Genomic DNA, 27,973 nt, shown 5'->3' on the forward strand with positions numbered 1-27,973 from the left:
CTTTATATTTGCTGTTACGCCATATTGAATTTTTTATTTGTCATTTATTCTCTATATTGCTCTGTAATTACATTGAGCTTCTTAAATAAAGATTGATATATATGATAAGAAAAATATATTTCTACAGATATGTATATGTATATAATTTAATATACTGTTTTGTGTTTAAATCCCTGAAACAGTGTAACATGGTAAACAACTGATGATCCCTTTTAGAACATTGGTACTATTGTTTGTTCATGTAAGTAAAACTATTCAGCGATATGGGAGATTGATTGACTTATTTACAAAATAATGTTCCCCCCCAAAAAAAACAGTAAAACATTTTTTTTAATAGTTTAAAGATTTTAAAGAAACTTCCAAGACACCCTCACACACACACACACTATATATATATATATATATATATATATATATATATATATATAAAATCTCACACACATACATTATTATACTAAGTTAATAAACGTCTGTTGCACCAAGACATTTTTCCTATATACTTCAGAAACGCAAATTACTAAATGATAAAATACACCTTAGATTGAGTTATGTTTGAAAAATATTCATTTTAATTGTTCTAATTAGCCGTAATTTGCGATTAACTGAAAAAAAAACTCAATCAACTTTCAGCTATTTCAAACACCATCTTCTGATTCAACCACTCATTAATATTTCTGTAAGCATTAAAAAAATAGTGACTCTCTTTTTTGCAGTGTGACCATCTAATTTCCATAGTTGTCGATATACACCACAAACAATATTTCAACAACAATAATAATAGAGAATTAGAGGGATTATTAATTTTAGTTATCTACTAGCGGGGGGCACCCGGCGTTGTCCTGGTGTTTGGAGGTGTGTGTTGGGGGGGGGGATCGATCAAAACAACCCTGTTTAAAAAAAAAAACAAAAAATAAAAAAAAACGTTGGCCGGGTGTTTGGAAGTGTAAAAGAAAAAACAAAGTTTTAGTAGAAAGGTAGGCATGAACCCCAAACCTTTGACGCAGAGGTGGAAAGGAAATGGAAAAAAAAAACCTGTGACCTAACCATCTCGACCACGAGAATAGATGAATTGATAAGTGTTAAGTTGACGTTTGTAAAGCGAAATTAGCAGGTGCGAGAACATTAAGTCGCGTGATGTTTGACCTAGTTTTGTGCTGGAAGCCAGTTTCTGTTTTCCCCGCTATGTGGCGATCAAAAAATATCTCGAAGATAGCTTGTAAAAGTCGGGTAAATTAAAGATAGCCGCGACCCGAGTTCCTTAGTCGTAGATATTATTATTTAGACAGCATATAAAAAGTTTTAAGGAGCGAGCCAACCAAGAATCACGGCGAAAAAAGCTTTCTGTAGACATAGAGAAAAAGCGAACATACATACATACATACTCATTTTCGCTTTTATATATATAGATGAAGATATTATTTTTTCATCATGTACAATTTATGAATTTTCGGATGAAATCAATGTAGAATAGAGAGTTGTAGTGGCTGTAAACCAACGAATCATGATCATGTTTGTGTTTAATATTTTATCTGTGTGTGAAATGGTCTCTACCAAGCTACTCTGTCAATTTTTAGTGTACAGACTTGAAACTTGATCAATGGACTATTCAGACATTTTTTATGAAGGGGTTATCACATATCAAGGCCCGGAGGCCACTCGAGAATAAGGGTTATGTGTGTACTGTAATCATTGGGACAATTGCGTAATGATCGTTTGTAGTGGAAATTTTGTATGATTAGATTATTTATGAGGACAGTTCAGCAAGAACTTGTTTACATTAGACTTGAAGACGACAATATTGTAGTCAGCTGGAAAGCAGACCAGCAAAACAGTTCCACAGGCGAGCAGTTCTAGGAAAGAAGCTTTGTTCATTGAATCCTGGTTTAGGTTTAGGCACCAATAGTGGAGGAGTTTATTGATAATGACTTTGGTTATGAGTTTTTTTTTTTGTGAAAGATTGGTGAGGGAAGACCATAGATTGGAGCTCAGTTGAATACTTGCATTGAAAATAGCGATAGAGCAGAGACAGGCTCGTAACGTCTCTTCTGTGGGAAAGAAGTTGCAAGACAGAGAAAATGGCATCGCCTACTAGATTATGAAGTTGGTTTTGAACTCTGTACAGACAGGATAGGGTGCTCCGAGCAGCTCCTGGCCAGATTTGGAAACGGCACTCCATCTTAGGATGTAATAGACTCTTGTACAGATGAAACAAATTCAATTTGTTTTTTAACCGGAGGGTGGCGAACTGCTAAGAGGTCAAAATTGAAACATTAGAACTTGGCAGGCGAACCCTGAACTAATGGGTATCCTTCACGCATGCGCAAATATACATTTATATATTTAAGTCAGTTAATTTGTAAAGTTTTGATATGCAAGTGGCCTTAGCTTATATAGTAGTGAATAGTGAAACCCTGTCTTTGTTTTATCATTACTGCCATGGCAAGTGCTCGTCTGAGCTCCAATCTCTGGTCACCCCTCGCCAATCTTTCACGATAAACACCCGTCTGGCTGAAACCACTGTCAGTAATTTTCCTCACTCTTTATCTGTGCCTAAATCAAAACGTATATTCCATGAACAAAGCTTCTTTCTTAGAAGTGCACGCCTGTGGAACTCTCTTCCGTTTGCCTGTTTCCCACCTGACTACAACTTGGATGTCTTCAAGTCCAACATAAACAAATTCCTGATGAACCGCCCCCCCCTTAAGTAAGACACTTTATCAAATCTCCAATACTAACGATTACTACGATACTATCCTATTGATTACTGTACACGCAATAACCCTTATCCCCGAGTGGCTTCCGGGCCTTGATAAGTAGTGACTACCATGTAAAAAACAATAAATAAATAATGCTAAATGCTTTGGTTCCAATTCTAGCTGATGGCACAAAAGTCATTCTTTTTTTAAACTTTTGAAATCGCTACTATATACTGGGTAGCATATAATAATAAATACGAAATATGCATAAATTAAAATATCATTTTTACGCATATTTTATGACCAGGCAGCCTGCTAGTGTGTGTGTGATTATTGGCCTTTCTTTAATGATCCCCATTATTTCATAATAGCTCATTTTTTCGTTTTTTTACTATTATTTACATATATACTACCCTTCGTATTTACTCTTATGTATTGTACCTACTTTTAATATTTCTTAATTATTTTTACTTTTTCTGATGAGAAGCATTTTAGCTTCGAAATCACATGGCCTAAAGATATTTCTTTTTTTTTTTTCTTAATTTTCCCCTTTACTTTTCCTTATTGTTCTGATTATATAATAAAGGTATATATAACTTGTATTCCTCATTTTTCATTTCGTGTGTGTGTGTGTGTGTGTGTGTGTGTGTGTGTGTGTGTGTGTGTGTGTGTGTGTGTGTGTGTGTGTGTGTGTTTTTTCTGTGCTAATTAACTCTGAGTTGTCCCAGTTTCTAAAATTTCGGTAAAGGCATCGGAGACCAGAAACCTCTGAAGGAGATGAGTGGGAGTTTTCTTTTCTGCTACTTGGTGCCTGTGTAAGACTTTGCAGAAATTGGGTATCTGATTCCATTCCTCCGAGTGTATCCAGGTTGGTGTGATGTTGTGGGTGGGGAACAGATGCTTTATTTGGTACTTCAGATGTAGCAAATGGTGTTAATCTCTAGGGTGGAAATATAGGGGGCGAGGGATGGCAGGGGTGTGTGATATAAATGTTATATTTTACAGATCTCGACTATTGCTGTTAACGTTGATCAATCAATGAAATAATTCTGAGTTGATATTGATACCCCCTCCTCCTTCCCTTTTTGCTTTGTTTTGTTAGACCCCTCCCCCCCTCACCTAGATCTTGTGTGTATAAAAAAAACGAAAAAAAAAAAATCATTTTCTTAATCTTGCATACTGGTCCTGGCTATGATCTTAAGACATCCTGTGGTGGGGGGCTGTGGGAGAATGTAAAGTTGCCATTACAGTACTTCTGCATTATGCGGGCGGCTAGCATGTTTTTAGATGCATTTCACTAAACTGTCTCCAGGTGACGCTTTTCGGTCAAAGAACAGGGGGCGATAACATACTTTTTGGGGAATTTCATTTAAATTATTAATTTGTTGTTGGCCCTTCAATGTTGCTTTAATTCAAAAAATGTTTCGTTAAAATTATTTGTTAGAAAAAAAAAAAATCTATTTTATAAAAATCCAATGTTGCTTTCATTACAAAATTGTTTTATTAAAATTATATTTTTTTATGGAGACTTTTAAATACATCTTTTTTTTTTTTTTTTTACAACTAGCATTTAAGCCCAGCGTTGCCCGGGTGTTTGTATGTTGAGCAAAAAAAAAAAAAAAAAAAAAAAATTGGTAGTAGGAAGGCAAGCTCGAACCCGTACTGCGAAGGAGGAAAAGTATGGGAAAAAATACCTGACGTGTTTGCTGTTACGACCACCGCCAAACCGGAAGTGACTTATGTTTAAATTAAGGCTAGCCAATCGAAAGAATAGGATGACTTTCAAAAATATCGGCGAAAAAGCGACCCCCCCCGTAGAAAAGTGCCCAGTTGAAGGTGAAGATATTAATGTTTTTAGCCAAATTTTCAATATTTGTTGTCTGAAAGGTCGAACTTCAAAACGATACTGATCTTGGTAAAATCCGTCACCTCTGTCGAAAGTTTTAGACAGACATGCATACATACATACATACATTTATATATTGGTAACTAAAAATTTTCGACCTAAACTGATTAAAAAGCTTGCCTTATCTCTGAATACCCTTTATGAAAAATTTCAAATGTTTAGACCAGAAATTGTCTGAGTAATTTGGTAGAGACCGCAGAAGTCGATATTTTTTTAACTTTGACCCCTATTATGACCCCTTAACATTTATTGTTTTGGGCTCAAATCAAGTTATTAAGTTAGATCCATGTCCAAGGAACCTATATCTAAAATTTCAATTTTTTATACACAAAATTGGCGGAGGAGTTTGGTAGAGTTCTCAAAGGTCAAATCGTTGAACTTTGACCCCTTAACAGCCAAATTTCTGGCCAAAAACCGATCACAAAGATTTTCCCAAATCTCAGTATCCTGTATATTTCAAATTTCGAGTTTGTAGACTTAAAATTGACAGTTATTGCGTAGGGAAATGTACACAGACACGTTCACTTTTATAGATATATAGATTTATATATTGATACATTTTTATACAATAAACGTTTTGGTTTTCAAATATTTTTCTGTTCAGAAAATTTCTTGTTTGTTACTTATTTTCCGTGTTATTTGACCAAAAAAAATTGCAGTTATCGCCCTTTACTAATGGCGGCCGCCCAAATACTGCACAAGTGCTGCCATTACTTCTCGTTGTTTACAGGTCCACTTTAGCCCAGAGTGGTAATATCTGTAAGGGCATCAGGCAGTCTGAAGATACTGGCACCCTAGCCAAAAATGGAGCAAACATTGATATTATTATTTTTCTTTTTTCCTTTTCCTTTGCAAAGTCAAACATATCTATATATATATATATATATATATATATATATATATATATATATATAACAACAGCAACTAAACATCATGAATAAATATTTGGAGATATAAAGAACTTGAAGCATAAAACCCTTTTCCAATATTATTGAATTCGGCATTAAGTGGTTGATATGCTATTGAACAAAGACGAGAAACCAAATTTCTTGCATAATGACATGTGTTTGACAGCTTCTAGAAATTGATTTCCAAACTAACCTATCTCTGGCCAGGTCTTTATTTATCCATCTGAAGTTCGTCATGATCATTTCCTTCCATGTTTTCCTTGGCTTACCTCTCTCAACTAACCCTGCTACCTCAATTGTTCTACATCTACTAACCCAAGAACTCTCATCCGTTCTTTCAATGTGACCATACCATCAAAGTCTACTGTTCTACACGCATTTTTCTATATTGTCTAGATTTAATCTTTTTTTGAAGTCATCAAATCTAAACTTTACTTTAAGACTTGCATTACACATCCATTATATCATTCTAATATTTCTCTCCATGCAACGCATGTCCTCAACTCTCACTGACCAAGTTTCACTTTTATACATCATATTTATTCTTTACTTTATTTCGATCTACCTAAACATACCCTCCCCATATAAGTAACTCTAACATATATACATGAGAATCCTCTACTTCCCCCACTAACGTCACTTTTTTATTACTTCTGCTCACGTCACTTGTAATTTCCTGTTATTTACTTTCCTCCCACCATGGGTGGATGTGACATAAATCCAAAAAGTAAAAATAAATCCGTGCTCAAGATGGTTCATTGTGACATATTAAAAATTGCTTGAAGCCCTATTGATATTTCTCTGTGAGAGCACCTCCGGCAATTAGTTCATTGCGAACTCCTTCTCAATTCGATAAGGCCAAGCCTGAGAAGGTGATTCTCCTAAAGCTGAACCAACTACCCACGAAAGTCTTGACAGAAGAAAGCCACCACATTCACAATGGCTCGTCAGCCAGGGTTTTTTTCTCTTGGCGCTAAAACCTACAGTCTTGGCCATTGTTGAGATGGTTTGTCCCTTGTTGATTGAGGTCCTGTGTAGTTCCAGGAGATGCACACTCTCAGACTTTGCTTTCTCTCTTTTGAGAAGGGGTTAGTTTCAGGCTAGCTGCCTGAGGCGCTCCTACTGGGGAAATGCTGACAGGGCTGCCTAGGCATTTTTTACAGCCCAGAATGCTCTTACTCTATGGAACGGGCTCTTCAAATCTGAGTTTCCAACCTTTGTGTCACATCATCCCACTTTGAGAGGGGGAGGAGATAAATAACTACACATGGGCCTGGTCTCTGCCAGATTGATTATTAATAACGTATCTGCGACTAATATACTTACGTGGAAGAACCAAACGACTGTTGGATCCTGGATATGACCTTAAGCTATATCCCATTTTTTTTTAATCATCATGCGAGACAATTCTATGCCTATTTGGGCGTGTGTTTCTAACGTCTAGATAGATATCTAGATATGACCTTAAACTATATCCAATGGTGAGGCCCCAGCTTGCGAGCTTTGGGGAGTATGGAGCCATCCTTTAGTTGCCATTGCTCCCAGGTCCACTCTGACCTGGAGTGGTAGTACCTGTTAGGGTCCCAACTATGAGTTAAATAGAAACCGACTTAAAAGAAAAACAAACAAATATGCTCTGTTAAAAATATTTTTTTCAAAATCACTGGATTCGGCATTAAATAACCTGAAAAGGGTTGATATGCCGAAAAACAACCAACCAAACGACTTTTGCCGTTTCTCAGTCGTCGTCATCATCATAATTTTTTTTTATTTATTTATTTTTTTTTTTGCAAACCAGCGAGCTTGTCTGCGGAGTACTGATCCAATTAATTTCAAAATATTTTTTTTTCTCTCTGCAAATTCTTCATTTAACAGAAAACTGTAAACAAAAAAGGCAAAACATAAAGTGGCCTTCTAAAATGGAGGAGTTGTGGGTTTGTCCGAGCAAAGCTCACATGACAAAAATTGAATGTTTGTATATCAGATATCTAAAGAGGCATTTAAGTTTAGCAGAAGGAAGGAGGGGGACGTCACTCCCACAGCAAATAATTATGAAAGCGAATATTTAAATATACTTTCCTGTAATTAATTGCTTCTGCCATCCTTGAACCAACCCGGACCCACCAACCCATCCATTTCTAATGGGTACAAGCATTCACAGAGGCAGACCTGCCTAACCCTAACCCCTCACCCCTCACTTCACTTATGTGTTTGTAAGGATTACTTGTATAATTCATGGTTTTTAATTTTACTTCATTTTCTATTTAAAAAAAAAAAAAAAGAAAAAAGAAAAAAGAAAGCTGTCGTTGGAGACTGCAGAAAAATGAGGTCTTCTATGATTTTACTGAAACCACTTTTGTCCTTATTTGCAAGCATGAGTGACTTTTTTTTTAGATGTGTTATTTACTTTCTTCTCTCCGAAGATGTGACACAAGGCCAGAAGGTGAGGGAGAGTCAAACCAACACTGGAATCCTGTGGTCTATTAAAAAATTGACTGGGCAGCCTTGTCAGCATTCCCCGATAGAAATGCTTCAGGCAGTAAGTAATAAATTTACCCAACCTGAAAGATGAAGGACATTGGCCTGGGAGAGTGGACCTCCTAGAACTGCTCAAGATACCAGTCATTCCTCAATCAACAGGGAAAAGGCCATTTCAAAAATGGCTCCTACTCTCTTGGTAACACCCTGACTGAGGTAGATTATGAGATGAGGCTCGATTCTATGAGATGTTTGGTTCGTTAGAGCCCTCATAATTCATACCTCTGTCCCAATATCCATCAGATGAATTTATCATGATAGAATCCTCGTTAAAATCTCTTAAATATCCAAAATATTTAATTTTAGAAGAAAGCGATCTGTATCTTAAACATCATTAAAGCTAAAACCTTTTCCTCTCCTCCCAGAGCCATCACTTTGCCCACAAACACACAGCAACCACTTTTATACTAACCTAACCAAATATGATTTTAGGACTGTACAATTTTTCTTTGTTCATAAAAACATTTTCAACGGATGCTGACACCATCCCCTAAACACAAGCAGACATGTACACTATGCTGTGTAGCAACTTTAACAATATTTATACATATATATGCCAGAAACACCTTATGTTCGCATATGAGAAATTTTGACCACAAATTTAATTTCCATAAACTATTTATTGGATAAATTTTATATAATCCTCCTTTAAAACTCTAAAATATCCAAAATATTTAATTCTAGAAGAAAGTGATCTGTATCTTCGATAACAAAAAAAAAAAAAACTAAAACCTAAATCCTTTTTCTCTCTTCCCAGAGCCATCACACAGCAACTGCTTTTATACTGACTAAACTAAATATGGTTTTAGGAGTGTATAGTTCTCTTCACTTATAACTAAAAATATTTTCAATAAACACTGGCATCATCCCACACCACCAGCGGATGTATACACGATTTTGTGTAGCAACTTTAACAATATCTACATTTGCGAAACCCAGTGCCTCTAAACAAGACAATATAAAACAGATCCAGAAAACTAGGTAATGCCAGAAACACTTTATTTTTTTTATTTATTTATTTATTTATTTTTTTTTTTACATGGAGGTCACCACTTATTAAGGCCAGGAAGCCACATGGGGATAAGGATTATTGCATGTACAGTAATCAACAGGACAGTATCGTAGCAATCGTTAGTATTGGAGATTTGATAAAGTGTCTTAAGGGGGCGATTCATAAGGAATTTGTTTATGTTGAACTTGAACACATCCAAGTTGTAGTCAGGTGGGAAACAGGCAAACGGAAGAGAGTTCCACAGGCGTGCACTTCTAAGAAAGAAGCTTTGTTCATGGAATCTACGTCTTGATTTAGGCACAGATAAAGAGTGGAGTAATTATTCAGTGGTTTCAGCTAGACGGGTGTTGTGAAAAAGTGGCGAGGGGGGTGCAGATTGGAGCTCGAACGAGCACTTGCCATGGAAGTAACGATAAAACAAAGACAGGCTCGCAACGTCTCTTGTGTGGGAGAGAGGTTGCAGGGAAGAGAAAAAGGCATCCCCCACTAAGCCACAAAGTCTATTTTGTACTCTGTCAAGGCAGGATAGGCTGTTTTTAGCAGCCCCAGCCCAGATGTGGCAGCAGCACTCCACCCCTGGACGCACTTGGCTTCCACACAGATAGAGAATTGTATCAGCAGTGAGATATCCCCCGGAGCGGCAGAAGGATCCCCTCCCTCTTATGTTCACATATGCTAATTTTTAATCACAAATTTAATTTCCATAGAGATTCAATGATTAAATTTGTGTACAATACTGAGCATTGATGAAAAAGATCAGAAACTAGATTTTAATGTGGAAATTTTATTTGAAAATAATTTATACAGTGCGACTACTAAATGAATGTTTCTTTTCCTCTGTATTATGTTTGAATCTGTGTCTGTAAGAGTCTGTCTGTTTGTACATTTCTCTCTGTATGTGATTGTGTTTCCCTTTCTCACTTTTATTTAAACTTCATCACAATATAACGTTTCATCTATGGAACACGTTGCCACAAGATTGCTTCCATGAAGTTTACAACATGGTCCACTTCAAATCTAAATTTAATAACCCATTTTAATAAGTGATTTACTCTTATCCTCTAGTTGCTTTTAGTCTTGATAAGTGTTGACTCCTGAGTAAATTAAAAAATATTTTAAATTTAAGTCAAAATCATCTTATTAAAATAAACTAGCAGAACCCGTGGATATTCCACGGTAGTTGAAAATTTTCTAAACACACAAAATAAAAACAAATAACAACGAATTTAAAACAACTTTTTAGCAAATTCTTTTTTAACTTTTTAAAGCTGAAAAGAATTGATTTAAAAAAAAAATTTTTTTCAATGAAAATTTAACCCACAACACAATTGTTTTATTTTTTTCTGAATAATTTTTTATATAAATTATAAAAGAACAGATGTCGATTCACTTGCACAATTTTTTAATTTTAAAAAGAAACTGTAAAAAAAAAAATAACTTAGTCTCTTCCCGTGGGGAGGCGTTGTAAGTAGGAACAAACGGCCATGGTTTTTTTTGTTTTTTTATTTTAATTTTTGGAGAAGAAATGGTTTTAATGATTTTTTAACTGATAAAGATCGACTATAAAGGGAGGTAATTCGTTTCTCAATATTTGCGATGATTTTTTTTTTTTTTTGTGACACTGGACGTATGGACAAGTAAATTAATATTTAGATTCTATTAACTAGAATATAACCCGAACTTCCAAGTTTGTTAATTGAAATTAGGTTTTTAAAATCAAATCCTGAATTTAAATAGAAAAGGATTTTCTCCTTGCTAGATATATTTTTTATATGAGAATTACTCCAGACAAAGTATGAAACTATTTGATGTAGGAAGCTAAAAACAAAAAAATTACTTCAATGTACAAAACTTGCCAGTGATAAGTGTTAGACTGAATAGATTCTGACCGACAAAACAGCAATTCTTCCTTCTTTGTCAGAAACATCGCTCCTAGAATGTGAGGACTAAAGGACAAAATAATAAAGTGAGAATCGTGAAGCTTCTGAAAGTAAATCCAAGATCCACTTTCTAATCTCAAGCACACTGTTGTAACGGTACCACGAGCCTGTTTCTTGACGAGAACCTCCCTGTACGGTACCAAGGTTGGAGTTCTCAGAGAAAATCCCAAGGCCGGGCACGCGTTTTAAGAAAAAGAAAAGTTTGACGGGTACCGACTGCAAATTATGCGGTCTCTATGGTACAGTGTCCAGGTTCAGACCAGAATCGTCGTGGAATATACTCGAGGCATTCACGGGCGGCAATGTAAGGCAAACAAAAGAGACACAAGTCGACACGGGTATGAGAGTTATTAAATCAACAATTTATTTAAACAAATTGAACCGGGTAAAATGTAACTACGAAAACAGAACATGCAACTGAAATCATAACTGAAATAACATGAAAAAAAAAAAGAATAAAAGAATATATACATGCAGACAATGATTTGGGACAAGGAGAGGGGGGGTGAGTGATATTTCGATTGTCTTAGGAAGGTTCTTTTTGTTCTCTTCGATGAGAATCAACGAGATATGAGTGATACTCAGAGAGGGGGGGGTCACACTGAAAGTCTCAAGATATAGAGATAGTTTTTCCCTCTTTCCTCTATTTTTTTATTTTCTTTTCTTTCCCCCTTTTTTTTTCTTCTTCCTTTTTTTCTTTTTTTATAGTCAATGATATGTTACTTATGGGCCGATCAACAGGGGGGGGGAGGGGATTCAGCATTTAGGAAAAAACCTTAGTTCGAGGGTTGCTTTTCTTTTCCCCATTTTTTTCTTTTTCTTTTTCCTTTTTTTTATAGTCAATGATATGTTACTTATGGGCCGATTAACAGGGGGGGGGATTCAGCATTTAGGAAAAAACCTTAGTTCGAGGGTTGCTTTTCTTTTCCCCATTTTTTTCTTTTTCTTTTTCCTTTTTTTTATACTCAATGATATGTTACTTATGGGCCGATTAACAGGGGGGGGGATTCAGCATTTAGGAAAAAAAACCTTAGTTCGAGGGTTGCTTTTCTTTTCCCCATTTTTCTTTTTCTTTCTTCTTTTCATGGGGCATTCAACAGTTCACATAATTGATCGAGCAAAAACAATTTAGAAAGAGTTACTTAACTTCTTTTGTTGAGTCGACGTTCAATTCACCCGAAGCTTCTTTCCCTTTTATGAGGTGCTGGTTTGAAGGATCGATTCTCGTAGATTCCAATCCATTTATGCTAAGGTGGATATATGTTATTCCTTATCAGCACGGCGTGAATTCCAATCGATTAGTGCCAAGGTGGGTATACATTGTTCCTTTGTGGCACGATACGAGTCGACGAGATGTTTTTCTTTCTTTTTTTTTCACCATGCGAATCAACCGCGGTGTTTCCATTTTTCGAGCAGAATGTCCCCACACATGTTTCCGTGTCCACCGCCTTCGTCGAACTGCTTTGATTCTCCCGCGTTTTTCTTGTTGGCGACAGTTGAAGGTCATTGCGTGGGTGTAGAAATCTAGGTCGCTCGGCCAGCCTCATTTTGACTCCGTCTGCTAAGGATTGGGTGTGGGAAGGGGTGTCTGCTTAATTGATATATATGAAGGGTGTGAAAATGTTTCTCTTAACACTGTACACATAAGTGCACAAGTCGAATTTAAACAGAAACGCAGTTTCTTTTCGCTAGACATTTACAGCAAGAACTCTTTCTACCACAAAGAAAAAACACTTTCGTTTCTTCCTCTGTGTGCCTAAAATCAGATGGAATTTTCATTGACAAAGATTATTTGCATGGAACACGTTACTATGGGATTGCTTTCCTGCAGGTTACAAAAGGGTCGTCTTCAGATTTAAGATCAAAAACTTCTTGTCATGAACCGTCCCCAGAAATATTCAAACTTTATTCATCCCAGCAAACATTCTCAATTTTCTCATAATTATCATGTTTTAATTGACAAGTATTCAATTAATCCTTATCCTTGAATGGCCTTTGGTCTTGCTAAGTGGTGATCCATCCATTAATACATTTTTTTTTATCACGTCTGGTTTCATTGTGGAATTTTTTTTTTTTTTTAAATATTTTTTTTTTTTTCATAGTTTATTAAACCTGTTAAAATGTGTGTTCTTTTTGTTTTGGTTTAAAAATACTTTTTTTTTTTTTTTGTCAAAGATGCTTTGTTCAAGAACAGTGTCTCATTATTCATTGTTGCCTTTTGTCCTAACATACTTCATCTGTTCTCTTCACAGACAATGTTGGTCTGTTATATAATTGACCGCGTAAGCATTAATAATTGTAGTCATTTTAAAACCCGTTTCATAAAATCTATCCTCTTTTAAAGTCAACTCTATTTTAAACTTCGCCCTGGCACGCGTGAGTTCTCTGCTTTAGGATCAAAATCTGCTTTTTATTTTTATTTTAAATAAGAAAAATCTGATTTCTCATAAATTGCAGTATTCTTAACCCCTTATTATTATTTTTTTTTTTAAATTATTTTTTTGTCTTATTTGACTTGATTCTTATTTCTTTCTCTCTTTTCTGGACAAGATGAAACTAAAACGTATAGGTATTCCATGATAATCCCAGTTTAAAAGGTTACTTGAGATAACCAGTAGCCAATCTATAAACATAAATATCCTACTGTCACAGAGAGGGGGATCTTTTATCTCGTAGACCATTTCTATTTTTGAACGAAACAAAAATTCATCATAACCATAACAGAAAACCGCGTAGACTCAATACGTTTTTTTCTTTTTTTTTTTTTTTTTTTCCCAAGTAGACAAATCGCATTCTGGATGGTCCACCCCAAATCAGAGATATTTCCTATTTTATGGCTGGTTACTCTTTTCTTATGTATATTAGGGTCTACCAAACGATTAAAAAAAAAAAATGGACCGCATGGGCGCATGTTTCCGTGACGTCAGATTTGTGTTAACTATACGAACTATGGAAAAGCAGAAACGACTTAATGATTTTTTAAAACCTTTGTTTATATTCTTCGAACTACAATTAATAATTAATCTTTGTTATAATTTTGTTAGGTTTTAAGTTTTACACAGTTTAATGATTAATAATATTATAAACATTTGTATATTAAATATGAAATACGGTTTTACTGGATGTTCATTTGGTTACCTACGGGGTTCCATATTTTGTTCGGTAAAAAGAGACAAACAAAATATGAGGGGGGGGCTACAAAATGCTTAATATTTGTGCAATAATATTTTCAAATTGGTTTTAATCTGGCGATAAAATAACTGACAAGAGCCATGTTTATGTAAAAACTTAATATTTAAAAAAAAAATAAATTTAAACACAATTAAAAATCTATGTTGTAACGGAACATTTTGAAATAATGGAATTTTAATCGTTTTAATCTTTTAAAAATTAATGTTTACGAAGTTTCTTTTTCTTGGCAATTCAACTGATTATAGTATATATTAATTTGAAAAAACGATATTTAAAAAATACTTGATAAGTTTATATCAATTTTTTAATTGCAACTTCAAGGTAAATTTTTGTTCAACATGTGCATTTAAATTCAAAAAAAATTTTTTTTTCTTATTTGAACTCTTATGTTTCATAATAAATAGAAATTTCGATAGATTTAAACATATTTTGTTCGAATGTCGAAAAAATAAATAGGAGGAGGGGGGCACACACTAAAAAAAAAATATTTCCCCTCGTATATTTTACGAAAACTGCATTTTATATGTAATTCTATTCTAAAATGGATAAGTATTGAAAATTTCACGAAAATCTGATCATTAGTTGATTTTTGCTAGATTTATTAAACACGGGTATGTTTTCACGTTCGGAATGTCTACTACATGGGAACATTATTTTAAAGCGCCAATTATGTAAACACGATTTTCGTCTCGCAATTTCATTATTTTCGTTCGATGAAAAAAATTTTTTTAAATGATTACTGGTTTATTTTGCCCTTCTTTTAAATGGTACAAAAGTTATACTGATAATATTAATTTATAATAAAGTTAAATCGTTTTACATATAGGGTGGGGTAATTCTGTGGTGAATTTTGGCAGTCCCTAATGTATATATTACTCACTTGCAGCAAGTCTATCGCAACCCAACCCACTAAACATGTTTACAACGAAACAAAGCACCAGTCTATTTAGCCACTGAAGACTCCTCCTTGCAAGTGATTTCAAATAATGTCCATTCAATTTTCAAAAGAGGTACGGTTTGTGACTACACCACCCTTGCTTCCCTATAGACTCTCCACACAAAAAGCATTTACACATCTTATTGACCCATATAGAATATTTGCACAATTTTTGATGCATGTAAAATGATAAACTAACTTGTTTTTGTATATTTTTTCTAGGATACACGTGTTTATGGATTTATTAACATCTACGGATTACCTCCCTTAGAACAGTAAATAATGACTGTAAGTAGTTTCCTTTTTCCTTTGAAAAATTTTCCTCCCCATTTAACGATCGATTGCATGCCATGAGAAAAAAGTGTTTGGAATTTACATGGTTTCTCTCTCTACCATTTTCTCTCTCTCTCCCTCCCTCCTATTCTGTCTTTGTCTCTCCCTCCCATTCTGTCTTTTTCTCCCCCTCTCTCTCTCCCACCCTCCCATTCTTTCTCTCTCTCTCTCTCTCTCTCTCTCTCTCTCTCTCTCTCTCTCCCCCTCCCATTCTGCCTTTGTCTCTCTCTTTCTCCCCCCTCCCATTCTGTCTCTCTCTCCCATTCTGTCTTCCTCTCTCTTTCTCTCCCATTCTGTCTCTCTCTCTCTCCCATTGTCTTTGTCTCTCTCTCTCCCCCTCCCATTGTCTTTGTCTCTCTCTCCCCCTCCCATTGTCTTTGTCTCTCTCTCCCCCTCCCATTGTCTTTGTCTCTCTCTCTCTCCTTCCCATTCTGTCTTTGTCTCTCTCTCTCTCTCTCTCTCTCTCCCTCCCATTCTGTCTTTGTCTCTCTCTCTCCCTCCCATTCTGTCTTTGTCTCTCTCTCTCTCTCCCTCCCATTCTGTCTTTGTCTCTCTCTCTCTCTCCCTCCCATTCTGTCTTTGTCTCTCTCTTTCTTCCTCCCATTCTGTCTTTGTCTCTCTCTTTCTTCCTCCCATTCTGTCTTTGTCTCTCTCTCTCTCCCATTCTGTCTGTCTGTCTTTCTTTCTTTCTCTCTCCCATTCCTCCTACTACAGCTCTTATATTCCTCCCACTGTCTCCATATTTCTCAATATCATGGTAATTCAATGCATGCATTTTCAATCTTATAAAAGAACATGACAAGAACAATATAAACACTACTTGACTCTCTTTCTCTCCACCCTCCATATCTTACTCCCCCTCTTACACCACAACACTCATGAATTTCTTTGTTTTATCGCCATTCAAGGATATGCTTCAAATGTGCACCTCTGTTGCAGGCACACTTGGTTATGAAGATCAAATTTTCAAAGAAAATCATTTTATGGTGAATCTTAGTTTTTCCAATATTCCTCCTTTTATGTTAAGAATGGCTTTCTAAAAATTTTGCAAAAGTTTGAATTAATTTGAGTTATCACCCTTGTTCCTTTAGACTTTTAAAAATGATGTTGCGAAATCATCACTTGCAGTTTAATCATAAATTTGGTGTTCTTACCTCCTCTCCTACATAATATTTTGATTGCATAAATTTCCACTCTGGACCAAAGTATCGTAGGTTTGCAACAGCAGACACTATATACAAATTTATTGTCTAGATTATTAGGCACTATCTTACGTAACTTTAAAACGCCATTTTAGACACATTTAGTCGTTATAAAATCCTACATTACATCCTAGAAGTGACATCACCACAATCGCAACCATCTTTAAAGGCAGTAGTTCCTATTTTTCCCTCTAGTCATCACTGGGAGGAATTCTGCACATATATATTTGATTTCACCCTTCGTAACTGGATCATAAACTCATACATGTAACATAATCTTTCCATTCTTAGATTAAAAAATAATAGATTCTCAGACTTTTTCCACTTCTTTTGATTGGCTGAGCTCTAACCATTCCTATATTCTGGATTAACGGTATCTGCATGCAAAACAAACACTAATGTACCATTCAAATATTTGTTCCAGTAATTAATTATATATTTTTTGAAACAGTTTTTTTTAATGTACTTTATTTAGACATCACCCTTATAATAAAAATACATGGCATATCATTACAAATAAGTATTTTATATAAGTTAATATCTTATATATTTTGTAAAACTCTTTAGATATTTGAAACATATTTACTTACAGAAAAATAAATCTGTCTCTGTCTCTCTCTCTCTCTTTCTCTCGCTCGCTTTTAATTTTTAAAAACAACAAACATTTATTTCCTCTCTCTCTCTCTCTCTCTCACGTTCGCTTGCTTTGTACATTCCACATTGTACGTTCCAGTAATTAATTATATTTTTTTCAAACGAAGTTAAGTTTATATTTGAATGTACTTTATTTACAATAAAAATACATACACTTTTTTATCAATTGATCTTAGTTTGAAACGCTATGCGATTTTAAAATGTTTATATAAGTTAATATCTTATATGTTTTGTCAAACTGTTTAGATATTTTTAGCATATATTTACTTACAGAAATATGAAAAGAAAACAATGAATGTGTCAGATTTTTTTTACAGTTTTAGCAGTTTCAAATATGTGAATATGCAACAGAAAATAGTTTAACAGTTTTGACTATTACACATTGCCGAAACATTACTTTTTACTTCGACGATCGTGATAGATTGCACAGGTTGAAATAACGTATATTTAAATAAAGTATATTTAAAAACAACAACTATATTTGGAAAAAAAAACAAAACGTAAATATGTTTGAAAAAATTATATTAACAACAAATATCTTAATATATTGCCCAAATATATAAGTAAGCAGTTTTGAAGATTAGCTGAAATATTGTATTCAGTGGTCTGGTTTTAGGCACACTTCCCGTTTTTTTTGTCCCCCCCCCCACCAATTAACTTAATTTCTTTTCTCGAGATTATGCACACATTAACTTTTTGGGGGGTGAGATGGGAGGTAAATTTGTACATTAGGTTCACCTCCACAATTTTTTGTAGAATGGACAACTTTTATATGCTTTCGACTATGCTGATTAAGAAAATCTCATTCAAGTTTGGAGACGAGTCCTTTTAGAGATACAAGGACCTGTATTATGCACTGTAATTCATTGGCTGCCAGGTTTGTACACATGCGCGATAAACAGATCTACTTCTCTTCTACCGAAACTGCCACCCTCCAATTTTATTTTGCATTTGTGAGTGGGTATGCTGACAATGCTTATCGTAGTTAAATTTGGTGAAATTATCCCCCCACTAAAAAATAGGTTGGCTACTCCGAAAGCAGTTCTTTACATAAGGATGTTGGGAGTGTCTATTCTGAACGCCATTCTTAACATGGGGAGGTTGGTGGTGTCTATTTCGAAAGCTGTTCTTAACATGGGTAGTTTGGGATGTCTATTCCAAACGCCCTTCTTAATATGACAGTACTGAAAGTGAAGTGAAAAAAGTTGGAATCGTTTTCTTTTACACATTAAAAAAAGACAACATGAAACTGGAATTTACGTTAATACTATTGGTGGAAGAGTTGAAAAGAGGAAGACTTGAACAACAGACGGAAACAGCTAGGACTGCTACTACTGATTTCAATCAATCTAAACATTTCATATACAGTGAGAATCCCTAACTTCTAAAACTTTTGTTTTACTTTGCATTTTTATTTCTAATGAACCATTTTTTGTCATTTTATTAATTCATACTGATTTACACATTCCCTTAATTGCTTTTTTTAAATTCAAACAGTACCTGCATGTTATCGCCCCAAACCATCACTAATCACCAGTGAAAACCAGATTATTTCATTTCGGCCATGACCGCCATTGTTCAAGGGCGGTAGTGGCCACCAACAACAATCGTAGGTTACTTTTCTTTTTGGGAGGAGGGGGGGGGCAGGTTCCATTGGTCAATGCCGGTTAATGGGTCCTGCAAGTTTAAAAATAAAGCTTGATCAATTTACATGATTTTTGGTGTACGATATTTTATTTCCATAACATGTATGCACGACATACAGATTTTTCTATTTGATTTTGTTTATTGGGAGGTTTACGTATAAAGAAAATCATTTAAAAGTGAATTTGACTTTTTCCAATGCTCTATATTAAGACTGACTTCCCAAAGTCTTGCAAAAGTTTGAATTATTTAGAGTTATCTCCCTGTCCATTGTCGTCTAATATGCGCATTGCTTCTTTGAAACTTCTTACACTCCAATGTTCTTCTGTCTATGATTTTTACTTTGTCCTATAAGAGCAGATGCTTTCTCTTTCCCCTCCATATGTGGTCAGCCATGCCAGACTCTTCAATATCTTCATTCGGCATCGGCTGAAATATGAAAATAACTAAGATGGAAACAGTAGTCCAAATAATACAAATTATCAATCTTCATCTAAAAAAAAAAAACCCCAAAAAACAGAAATTCCACTTCGGTTCAAAAAATTGTTTTATTTTGTTTAATTCTTTATTTATAATTTTTTTTTATAAAAAGTCAATTTTAGCACTTTGTAAGAAGTCCATTTCTAAAAAACTAGCCTGGCTGTTTGGAGATGTATGCTGAGCAACACAAAAAAAAAGTGGTAGTAGGTAGGCAGGCTCGAACCCGTACCGCAAATGAGGAAAAGAACGTGGATAAAAAAGTAACGTGTTTGCTGTTGCGCCTATCGCCAAACCGGAAGTGACGTAGGTTTAAATTAAAGCCAGTCAATCGAAAAGCAGGGATGACTTTCGAAAATATCGGCGAAAAAAGCGACCCCTCCCTGTAAAAAAGTGCCCAGTTGAGGGTGAAGGAATTAATGTTTTTGGCTAATTTTTCGATATTTGTCGTCTGAAGGGTCGAGCTTCAAAACGATACCGATCTCGTGAAAATCTGTCGTCTCTATCGAAAGTTTTAGGCAGACATACATACACACATTTAAACAGACAGGTGAGATTTATGCTATAGATAACTACATCAGCTGGAATTAGATGATGGATAAACCAAACACATTGACTTCATAGAAAGAGTAAATACACTTTCAAAGTGATAATTCACAGTGAATTTAACCCGAAGACTTCTCAAACCAGCAGAACATTCCAGTCTGCATCGTGGTGGTTACGGTGCGTGTGTGAGTGCAGGGGTGTGCACTAAGGCATGTGAGAGACTTTCTCTTCCTGTTTGCTCTAAAAACAAGGCACCCATTAATGAGGTGTGGGTTGTGCTCTGTTAATAAGATCTCTTCCCAAACTTTCGCATCTCTCATTTCCCATTTTTCCCATGTGTTTGCTATTTGCCAAAATAAAAGACGATAATTTCCTTCTTTGTGACTGCTCCCCCACTTCCCTAACCCTAACCCTCCCCCACCTCCCTTCGGATAGGTGCAGTACATCTGACGAGCGGATCTTAGATACAAACTTGTAATTTCTTAAAATCTGAAACTCTGTACAACCTTACACCTTTTTCCTGCATGATATTTTACCAAGGTTGGTGGCAGGTGTGTGACCAGCTTAACTTGGATACTCTTTCAAACTATGGAATCGACTGTTTTGTTCAAATTCTCAATACATAATGCGGGGAGGAGACGTGTTTGAACGTAAAAAGTTGGACAGAATAGACTGAGACTAGCAACATCACCTTGTTGATTATTAGTTGTATGTAATTACTTAATGTTTCATATTAGCAATTGTTTGTCCTAAGTTATTTCTAAAATAAATTGTAGAAAAAAACATTACATTTTCAATAACATAGTTTAACAAATGCAAATTGGCTAGTCAGAAACAAATTTTGATTTGTTAGCTAAAATGCTGTTTGGGTTTGACTTTGAAAATTCGACAAAATAACTTTGTATTTTAAATTTGTGTCATATTTGTGTTGTCTGTTGACGTGGATTTTTCTTTCTCCGTCTTTTTCCTTTTTTTTTTTTTCGCCATTTCCTTTTTTTCCGCCTTTTTTTTCTGCCTTCTTTTTTCTCTGCCTTCTTTTTTCTCACCTCTTTTATATCTGCCTTTTTTTTCTAGACCTTTTTTTCTCCGTCTCTTTTTTTTTTTCTCCGTCTCTTTTTTTCTCCGTCTCTTTTTTTTTCTCCGTCTCTTTTTTTTCTCCGTCTCTTTTTTTTTCTCCGTCTCTTTTTTTTCTCCGTCTCTTTTTTTTTCTCCGTCTCTTTTTTTTTCTCCGTCTCTTTTTTTTCTCTGTCTCTTTTTTTTCTCCGTCTCTTTTTTTTTCTCCGTCTCTTTTTTTCTCCGTCTCTTTTTTTCTCCGTCTCTTTTTTTTTCTCCGTCTCTTTTTTTTTCTCCGTCTCTTTTTTTTTCCCCGTCTCTTTTTTTTCTCCGTCTCTTTTTTTTTCTCCGTCTCTTTTTTTTCTCCGTCTCTTTTTTTTCTCCGTCTCTTTTTTTCTCCGTCTCTTTTTTTCTCCGTCTCTTTTTTTCTCCGTCTCTTTTTTTCTCCGTCTCTTTTTTTTTCTCCGTCTCTTTTTTTTTCTCCGTCTCTTTTTTTTCTCCGTCTCTTTTTTTTCTCCGTCTCTTTTTTTTCTCCGTCTCTTTTTTTTCACCGTCTCTTTTTTTTCACCGTCTCTTTTTTTTTCTCTGTCTCTTTTTTTTCTGTCTCTTTTTTTTCTCCGTTTCTTTTTTTTCTCCGTCTCTTTTTTTTTTCTCCGTCTCTTTTTTTTTTCTCCGTCTCTTTTTTTTTCTCCGTCTCTTTTTTTTCTCCGTCTCTTTTTTTTTCTCCGTCTCTTTTTTTTCTCCGTCTCTTTTTCTCTCCGTCTCTTTTTTTCTCCGTCTCTTTTTTTCTCCGTCTCTTTTTTTCTCCGTCTCTTTTTTTCTCCGTCTCTTTTTTTTTTCTCCGTCTCTTTTTTTTTCTCCGTCTCTTTTTTTTTCTCCGTCTCTTTTTTTTCTCCGTCTCTTTTTTTTCACCGTCTCTTTTTTTTCACCGTCTCTTTTTTTTCTCTGTCTCTTTTTTTTTCTCTGTCTCTTTTTTTTTCTCTGTCTCTTTTTTTTCTGTCTCTTTTTTTTCTGTCTCTTTTTTTTCTCCGTCTCTTTTTTTTCTCCGTCTCTTTTTTTTTCTCCGTCTCTTTTTTTTTCTCCGTCTCTATTTTTTTCTCCGCCTCCTTTTTTTTTTTTCTCCGCCTCCTTTTTTTTTTTCTCTGCCTCCTTTTTTTTTTAAGTTACCTTTTTTTTTCTTTTTTCTCCGTCTTTTCTTTCTTTTACCCAGTCTTTTCTTTTTCTCCATCTTTTCTTTTTCTCTGTCTTTTTCCCCGTCTTTTTCTTCCTCTTTGTGTAGTTTTTCTTCTTTGCCATGCAAATCCTGACCTGCTTCTCTTTAAGCCCCACCCTCTTTTGATATGATCCAACACCTTTCCACTCTCTATCCAGGTCACTGTTACTTTATCACTCCGAACCTCTTTCTGCTACTTTTGCCCCTATTTGCTTGCTTCATCACGGGGGGGGGGGGCAGATTTGGCCATAAAATCATTTTTTTTAATTAGGGAGAAAATCTAACTCCCTCTAAAAGGAGGCACCCTAGATTAAGACAAATATAAACATTTCCTGAGTCTAGATTTTCTCTTTAACTGAACGAGAACAGATAAGCTGAAGTGTAGTATGAGAACAGATACTACGTTTGTTTTTTTTTTCTAGGCAAAGGGTCAAATCACCATTCTCATATTGTCTCATTTCATAACAGTGCTCCTTTTTTATATTTTAAATCTTCATCCTGGGAATTACCTACACTCCAAAGAATATTGAGACACTTTTGAAATGGTCATTTCCTTGAGGAATGGCTGATGTCATGTGCAGTTCTAAGAGGTCCACCCAATTAGCTTTGATCAATGTCAGGAAAACCCCTCATATCAGACAATTGCTATTCATTTGGACACTTCCTTTTTGTGTGGAACTGGTTTTCCCCAACATCGTGGGGAGAAACGGCAGAAAGCTTAACTGGCCTTCAGCCAACGTTAATTTCTGCATTCATTTAGCAAGTCAACTTTTTGATTGACATCGCTAAGTTTCAACGCTTTTTCACTTCCTATGGCTTCGTAGCGTAGCAGTAAAATGTCATGTTTTCTTTCACTTTCTTTTCCGCCTTAGGGTTTGTCACAGGTTCGAGCCTCTCTCCCTACTAACACGTTTTTTCTTTTACATCTACAAACACCTGAGCAACGCCGGGTATCATTGCCAGTATAAACTAAGAGGCAGTCAACTAGCATATATGCAACATTCACGACTTCTGCTCGTCTGAACACTCTGAATTTTCTAGTTTCATTCTCGTGGTAATTGTTTGGTGTCCCGGAGGTAAATTGAGTCAAAGGTAGCTTTGTGACTAGGTTCGAAACTCCCAACCAGCAGGAATTGTCACCTCCGACACTGATGATTGCGTAAGCATGAAATGCCAGTGTCTATAGGTATAAAAGAATAATTATTATATTTATTTATTTTTACTATTAAATATAATGTGCATGAAAGATATACGCATAGACATGCATGTTTCTAGCTCTCAGCTGTCATCAGCATGGGTTAAGATTGAACTCATGACCCCAACATTCGTAGTCTAGTATTGTACAAATGAGCTACGATGAATCACCATTTGAATGCACGGTTTTTATCGCTTTTAAATTCAAGATTCGTTGTTGGCATTTTTTTTACTGATATTAATAACATCAAAACTCTGTTATTTGATTCATTATTTTCGCTAAGGTAGCAAAAAAAAAAAAAAAACATTTCGAAGTTGTTAATATCGCTAAAAGACGCCGACAACAAATCTTATATAGCTGTAGCCAAAAATAGCGTAACTGTTAGAAGTGCCGACTGTTGCTTAGGTAGTCAAGTTTTGATCTTGACTTGAGGCAGTTGCTAGTCTGACCACACTGAAGAGCTGTGATATAGCGAAACAGTGTATGTGGATGACATATATATATATATGGTTGCTCATCGATACCTTCGGTTTTACAAAATCATGAATTCATTTCTTTTTTTTTTTTTTCTTTTTTTGACAAACTTATTTCTTAAATATGACAGGACGTTGAATAGGTCACTTGTGTCTTCTATCTGTTCTCTATATCTGCAATTAAAATTGTAAATAATGAAAAAAAGTTATTTTAGGTTGAGCTTTAAAAAAAAAAATAAAGAGGAAAGCTCCTCCCCCCCATCTAGAGATTATTAGATATCCCATTCCTGTAAAAAGACGGCAATAATAAGTCCACATGCCATGCTCCATAGAAATGGTTGCACAAACGAGATGAACATTCAAGAAGTTAAGAGATAAGTTTTTACTTTCTGAATTTATTACTAAAGATTATAAAACTTGTACGTAATTTTTCCTCTTTCATCTAAATATTAATTTACTTGTGCGTATGTCCAGTGTAACAAAATACCATCAAAAGCATTAATTAATGAGAAACAAATTAACCCCCTTTATATTCACTCTTTATCAATTAAAAACCATTAAAACCATTTCCTTTCTAAAAAATTAAAAAAAAAAATACAGCTGTCTGTTTATGGTTTCAAATTGGCTATTTTATATTATTTTATATTATTTTATTTTATATCATTTTATTTTATTTTAATTTATTTTATTTTTTATTTTATATTATTTTATATTATTTTATATTATTTTATTTTATTTTATATTTTATTTTAATTTATTTTATTTTAATTTATTTTATTTTAATTTATTTTATTTTAATTTATTTTATTTTAATTTATTTTATTTTAATTTATTTTATTTTAATTTATTTTATTTTAATTTATTTTATTTTAATTTATTTTATTTTAATTTATTTTAATGTATTTTAATTTATTTTATAATTAAAAAAAATGTCATGTTGAGAGGAGACTTTTTTTTTATAGTTTCTTTTAAAATAAAAAAAAAATATGCCATGAGATTAACAACACCCTGCCGTCCCAACACCAGCTTAAAAGTCTCTCGCCACCACCATCAAGGGGCCACACATTCATCTCTTTCCACACGTGTTTTTCTTTCTACTCTTCCTTATGCTGTTCGTAGCTAACCATTTCTTGTTTTCGACTTTAATCCATCTTTTGCAATGCGCACTTTGCTTCTCCCGGCCATATGGTGTCTTTTTTTTTTTTTTTTTTTTGTCGCACAAGTTCGAGCCTACTTCCTAATTTGCACATGACATGTGGTTTTTTTAGGCTTGCTAACATCTTCACAAACCAGCTATCTTACAGCTCCTGCTAATATTTTCCCGCGTGTTCATACGCGCTGTAACAGTATAGGTACCGTGTGTCTTCTACTAATGCTCAATGTCTAAAATTACTCTAAATCTCTTCTAGATTTAGAGTTAAAGTGTTAAGACAGTATGTTGAACAAAGATGGCAGCAGTAAATCAAATTGAAGAATCGATGCAGTTACGATTTCGAGTGTTGAGTAAATCTTAGTAACAAAGATGGCGGCGAAGAATCAATGCAGTCACCATTCAGTTGTTTTGATACAGAGAATGGCAGCGAACTGAATTCAATCCAAAATTCGATATTTTTTATGATAATATTTGAAGCTTCTGATTAGTTTTCATAACCGTCGTTATAAAAACGATCGTCGAAATCATTGGAGTCATACCCTCATAAGTGATCAAAAACATGTTAATAGTGTGACTCCAAGATAAATACCTGTATCTGTTTTGTACGATAACCATAATTTTAAATCCTAATCCATCTTCAGTCTTATTTTAATTCTCCTCCTATCCTCATCTACCTATCTGGTTGGGCTCCTTGTCCAGACCAATATGACTCTCTCCAGATTTCCCTATATTCCATCAGCTGCCTGGAATCTTCAGTTGGAGTCATGTGCAATTTGATGGCTGTACATGGATCTAGGTTATCCTGTTCTCATGCGCCCTTGATCCACAATACATTTCTCACCAGTTCTTGCTTGCTCCTCTTGCAGCGACCAGCAAATCATAGACCTTGCTTCCTGAGAGTGGTTGATATGGTAGGTAGGTTCCCATAAAGTTGCTGCTTTGCCGGATGATTTTACCAGGGATATATTTAACTTTTGTAGCATGTAACACCCTCTCTGGAGAAGTTATGCAAGGACCCCTGATCGTCTTTGTGAAACTTCGAAAACTCGGCTCGTGTCATCTAAATCTCTGAGAGGCGGTCACATCAGATTTCTGGTATGCTGAAAATGAATAACAAAACTCATGCAGGCAAGAAAGACAACAGACGCTTGAATTCTATTCTACGGAAGGTTAATTTCACAAATGTTACAGACTTTTTACATATATGTACACATGAAGTTCTTAAGACATTTCTCCTCAGAGGCGGCGGCGGATAGAGAGGGAAGTGGTCACGTCTTCAGGGAGCGGTATTGTTACTTTGAGTTTCGTGCACAAACTCTGGCTGGAAACTCACTAATTTCGCACAACACTAACATTATGTATTGCTGTGTGTGTTCAGGGTGGAAAATTCCTAAGCCAATCAAATTATGCCACGTATTTGCGGAAAACCCCAGATTGCGAGTGTGCAATTCAGCCAGGTCACTAGCTTGCAATCTGAGACCCAAATATGATATCTATTCCCATGACCGCCAGAGTTCATCGGCTGTCAGTCAGAATCCCTGGCATTGAGTTCACCAGGCCACACGATGTCAACGCCATTGTTCCAACATTTCCTGTCGTCATTTTTGAAGAACAAAATATATCTGATTTTCAAACAATTAAGCAAATATATATATTTTGACAATGAAATAAAATATATATCTATATCCCTTACTTTAAGTCTTTGGGATATCTGCCATTGCCTGGGATCTATTAAAGCTATCTTAGCATACCCGGCTCCCCAATGAGGGGCAATTCACTCTCTCAGGTCGATCACGTTACAAGCATATGGGTGTACGTGCCGTCTAGGTTAAAAGATACACAAGTAATATTAAGATACAATACTGTATTTTAATATTGCTTGTGTATCATTTAAACATTGTTCTAATCATTTCTTCTTATGCCTCCGTTCAAAGTTTCTTTTGAATAATAGCAGAGTTTCTCTGTGAAATGTACTTTTAACAAAAATTCAGTTTTCCACGTTTTAACGACGATTACAATTTCTGAAAGAAAAAGCCATTTTTCTTTGGCTAGCAGGTGAAAGAAAGAATTAGCATTTTTCTAGCAGTGACAGAGACTGGCATTCTGGTTGATGCTGGAGAAGTTGTTGAATATTTTTGTTGTCTAGCGAACAATTCCCATTGATCACCAGCTGAATCATACAATGGCTGACCCAGACGATTTAAGATCATTCCGTGTCGACAGATGGTCAATCTTGAAACATGAGACACTAGATGCATGTGTGTTTATTTGGCTTTGGAAGTGCTGACAGAACCAAGTTTGATGACCCAGATAATCGGATATTACAAATAAGGACAATTTATTTGACATAAAAGGAAACTAATAAAATACAGATAATTGGAAATGCGTTTCAATTCCGATGTTCTTTTTTGAAATTAGGAATTGATCAAAACTATTTGTTTTACTCAGTGTTGTCTGGGATAAAAAATTGTAATATTACAAGGTGCCTTCAACAAGTTCCCAGACGTTTGTGTATAGGCATTTTTATTGATAGGACACACATGAAACTCTAGTCCCCTTTTGAATTTTTGGAATTTTAATTAATAACTTTTCTAATATTTCGAGTTTGTGATTGTTAGTAATGTGTTCATAAAAGCTTTCAAAATTGGAGCCGGAGATTAGGATGTTTATTAGGTGTTTAAGTATGGCGTTGCCTATATATATATATATATATATATAAACACTTCTTTAAATAATCCAAAATCACTTCAGCTAATTCCTGATAAATTTGGGTGGATTCGAAAGTACTTGAACGTACAGTAATTATGACAACTACATCATCCAGTTCTTGCCTGAAACAAGAAAATTAAAAGGTTGGAGAGGATCTAATCCAGAATAAGTAGATATGAATTGTCTATTTTA

General features: G+C 34.9%; 1 protein-coding gene across 4 annotated transcripts in view; it reads left to right on the top strand.

Moving 5' to 3' along the window:
- The window catches only part of LOC145249487 (phospholipid-transporting ATPase ID-like), a 516,252-nt gene that overhangs the window by 107,079 nt on the left and 381,200 nt on the right, over window positions 1-27,973 (top strand). For all 4 annotated transcript variants that reach the window (XM_080111088.1, XM_080111082.1, XM_080111081.1 and 1 more), the window contains exon 2: window positions 15,352-15,417. The gene's annotated coding sequence lies outside the window, so the exon portion shown is untranslated. The remainder of the gene's footprint in view (window positions 1-15,351; window positions 15,418-27,973) is intronic.

This window comes from Euprymna scolopes, chromosome 28 (assembly GCF_053919585.1).
Source record: "Euprymna scolopes isolate OS-2025 chromosome 28, ASM5391958v1, whole genome shotgun sequence".
NCBI lineage: Eukaryota > Metazoa > Mollusca > Cephalopoda > Sepiida > Sepiolidae > Euprymna > Euprymna scolopes.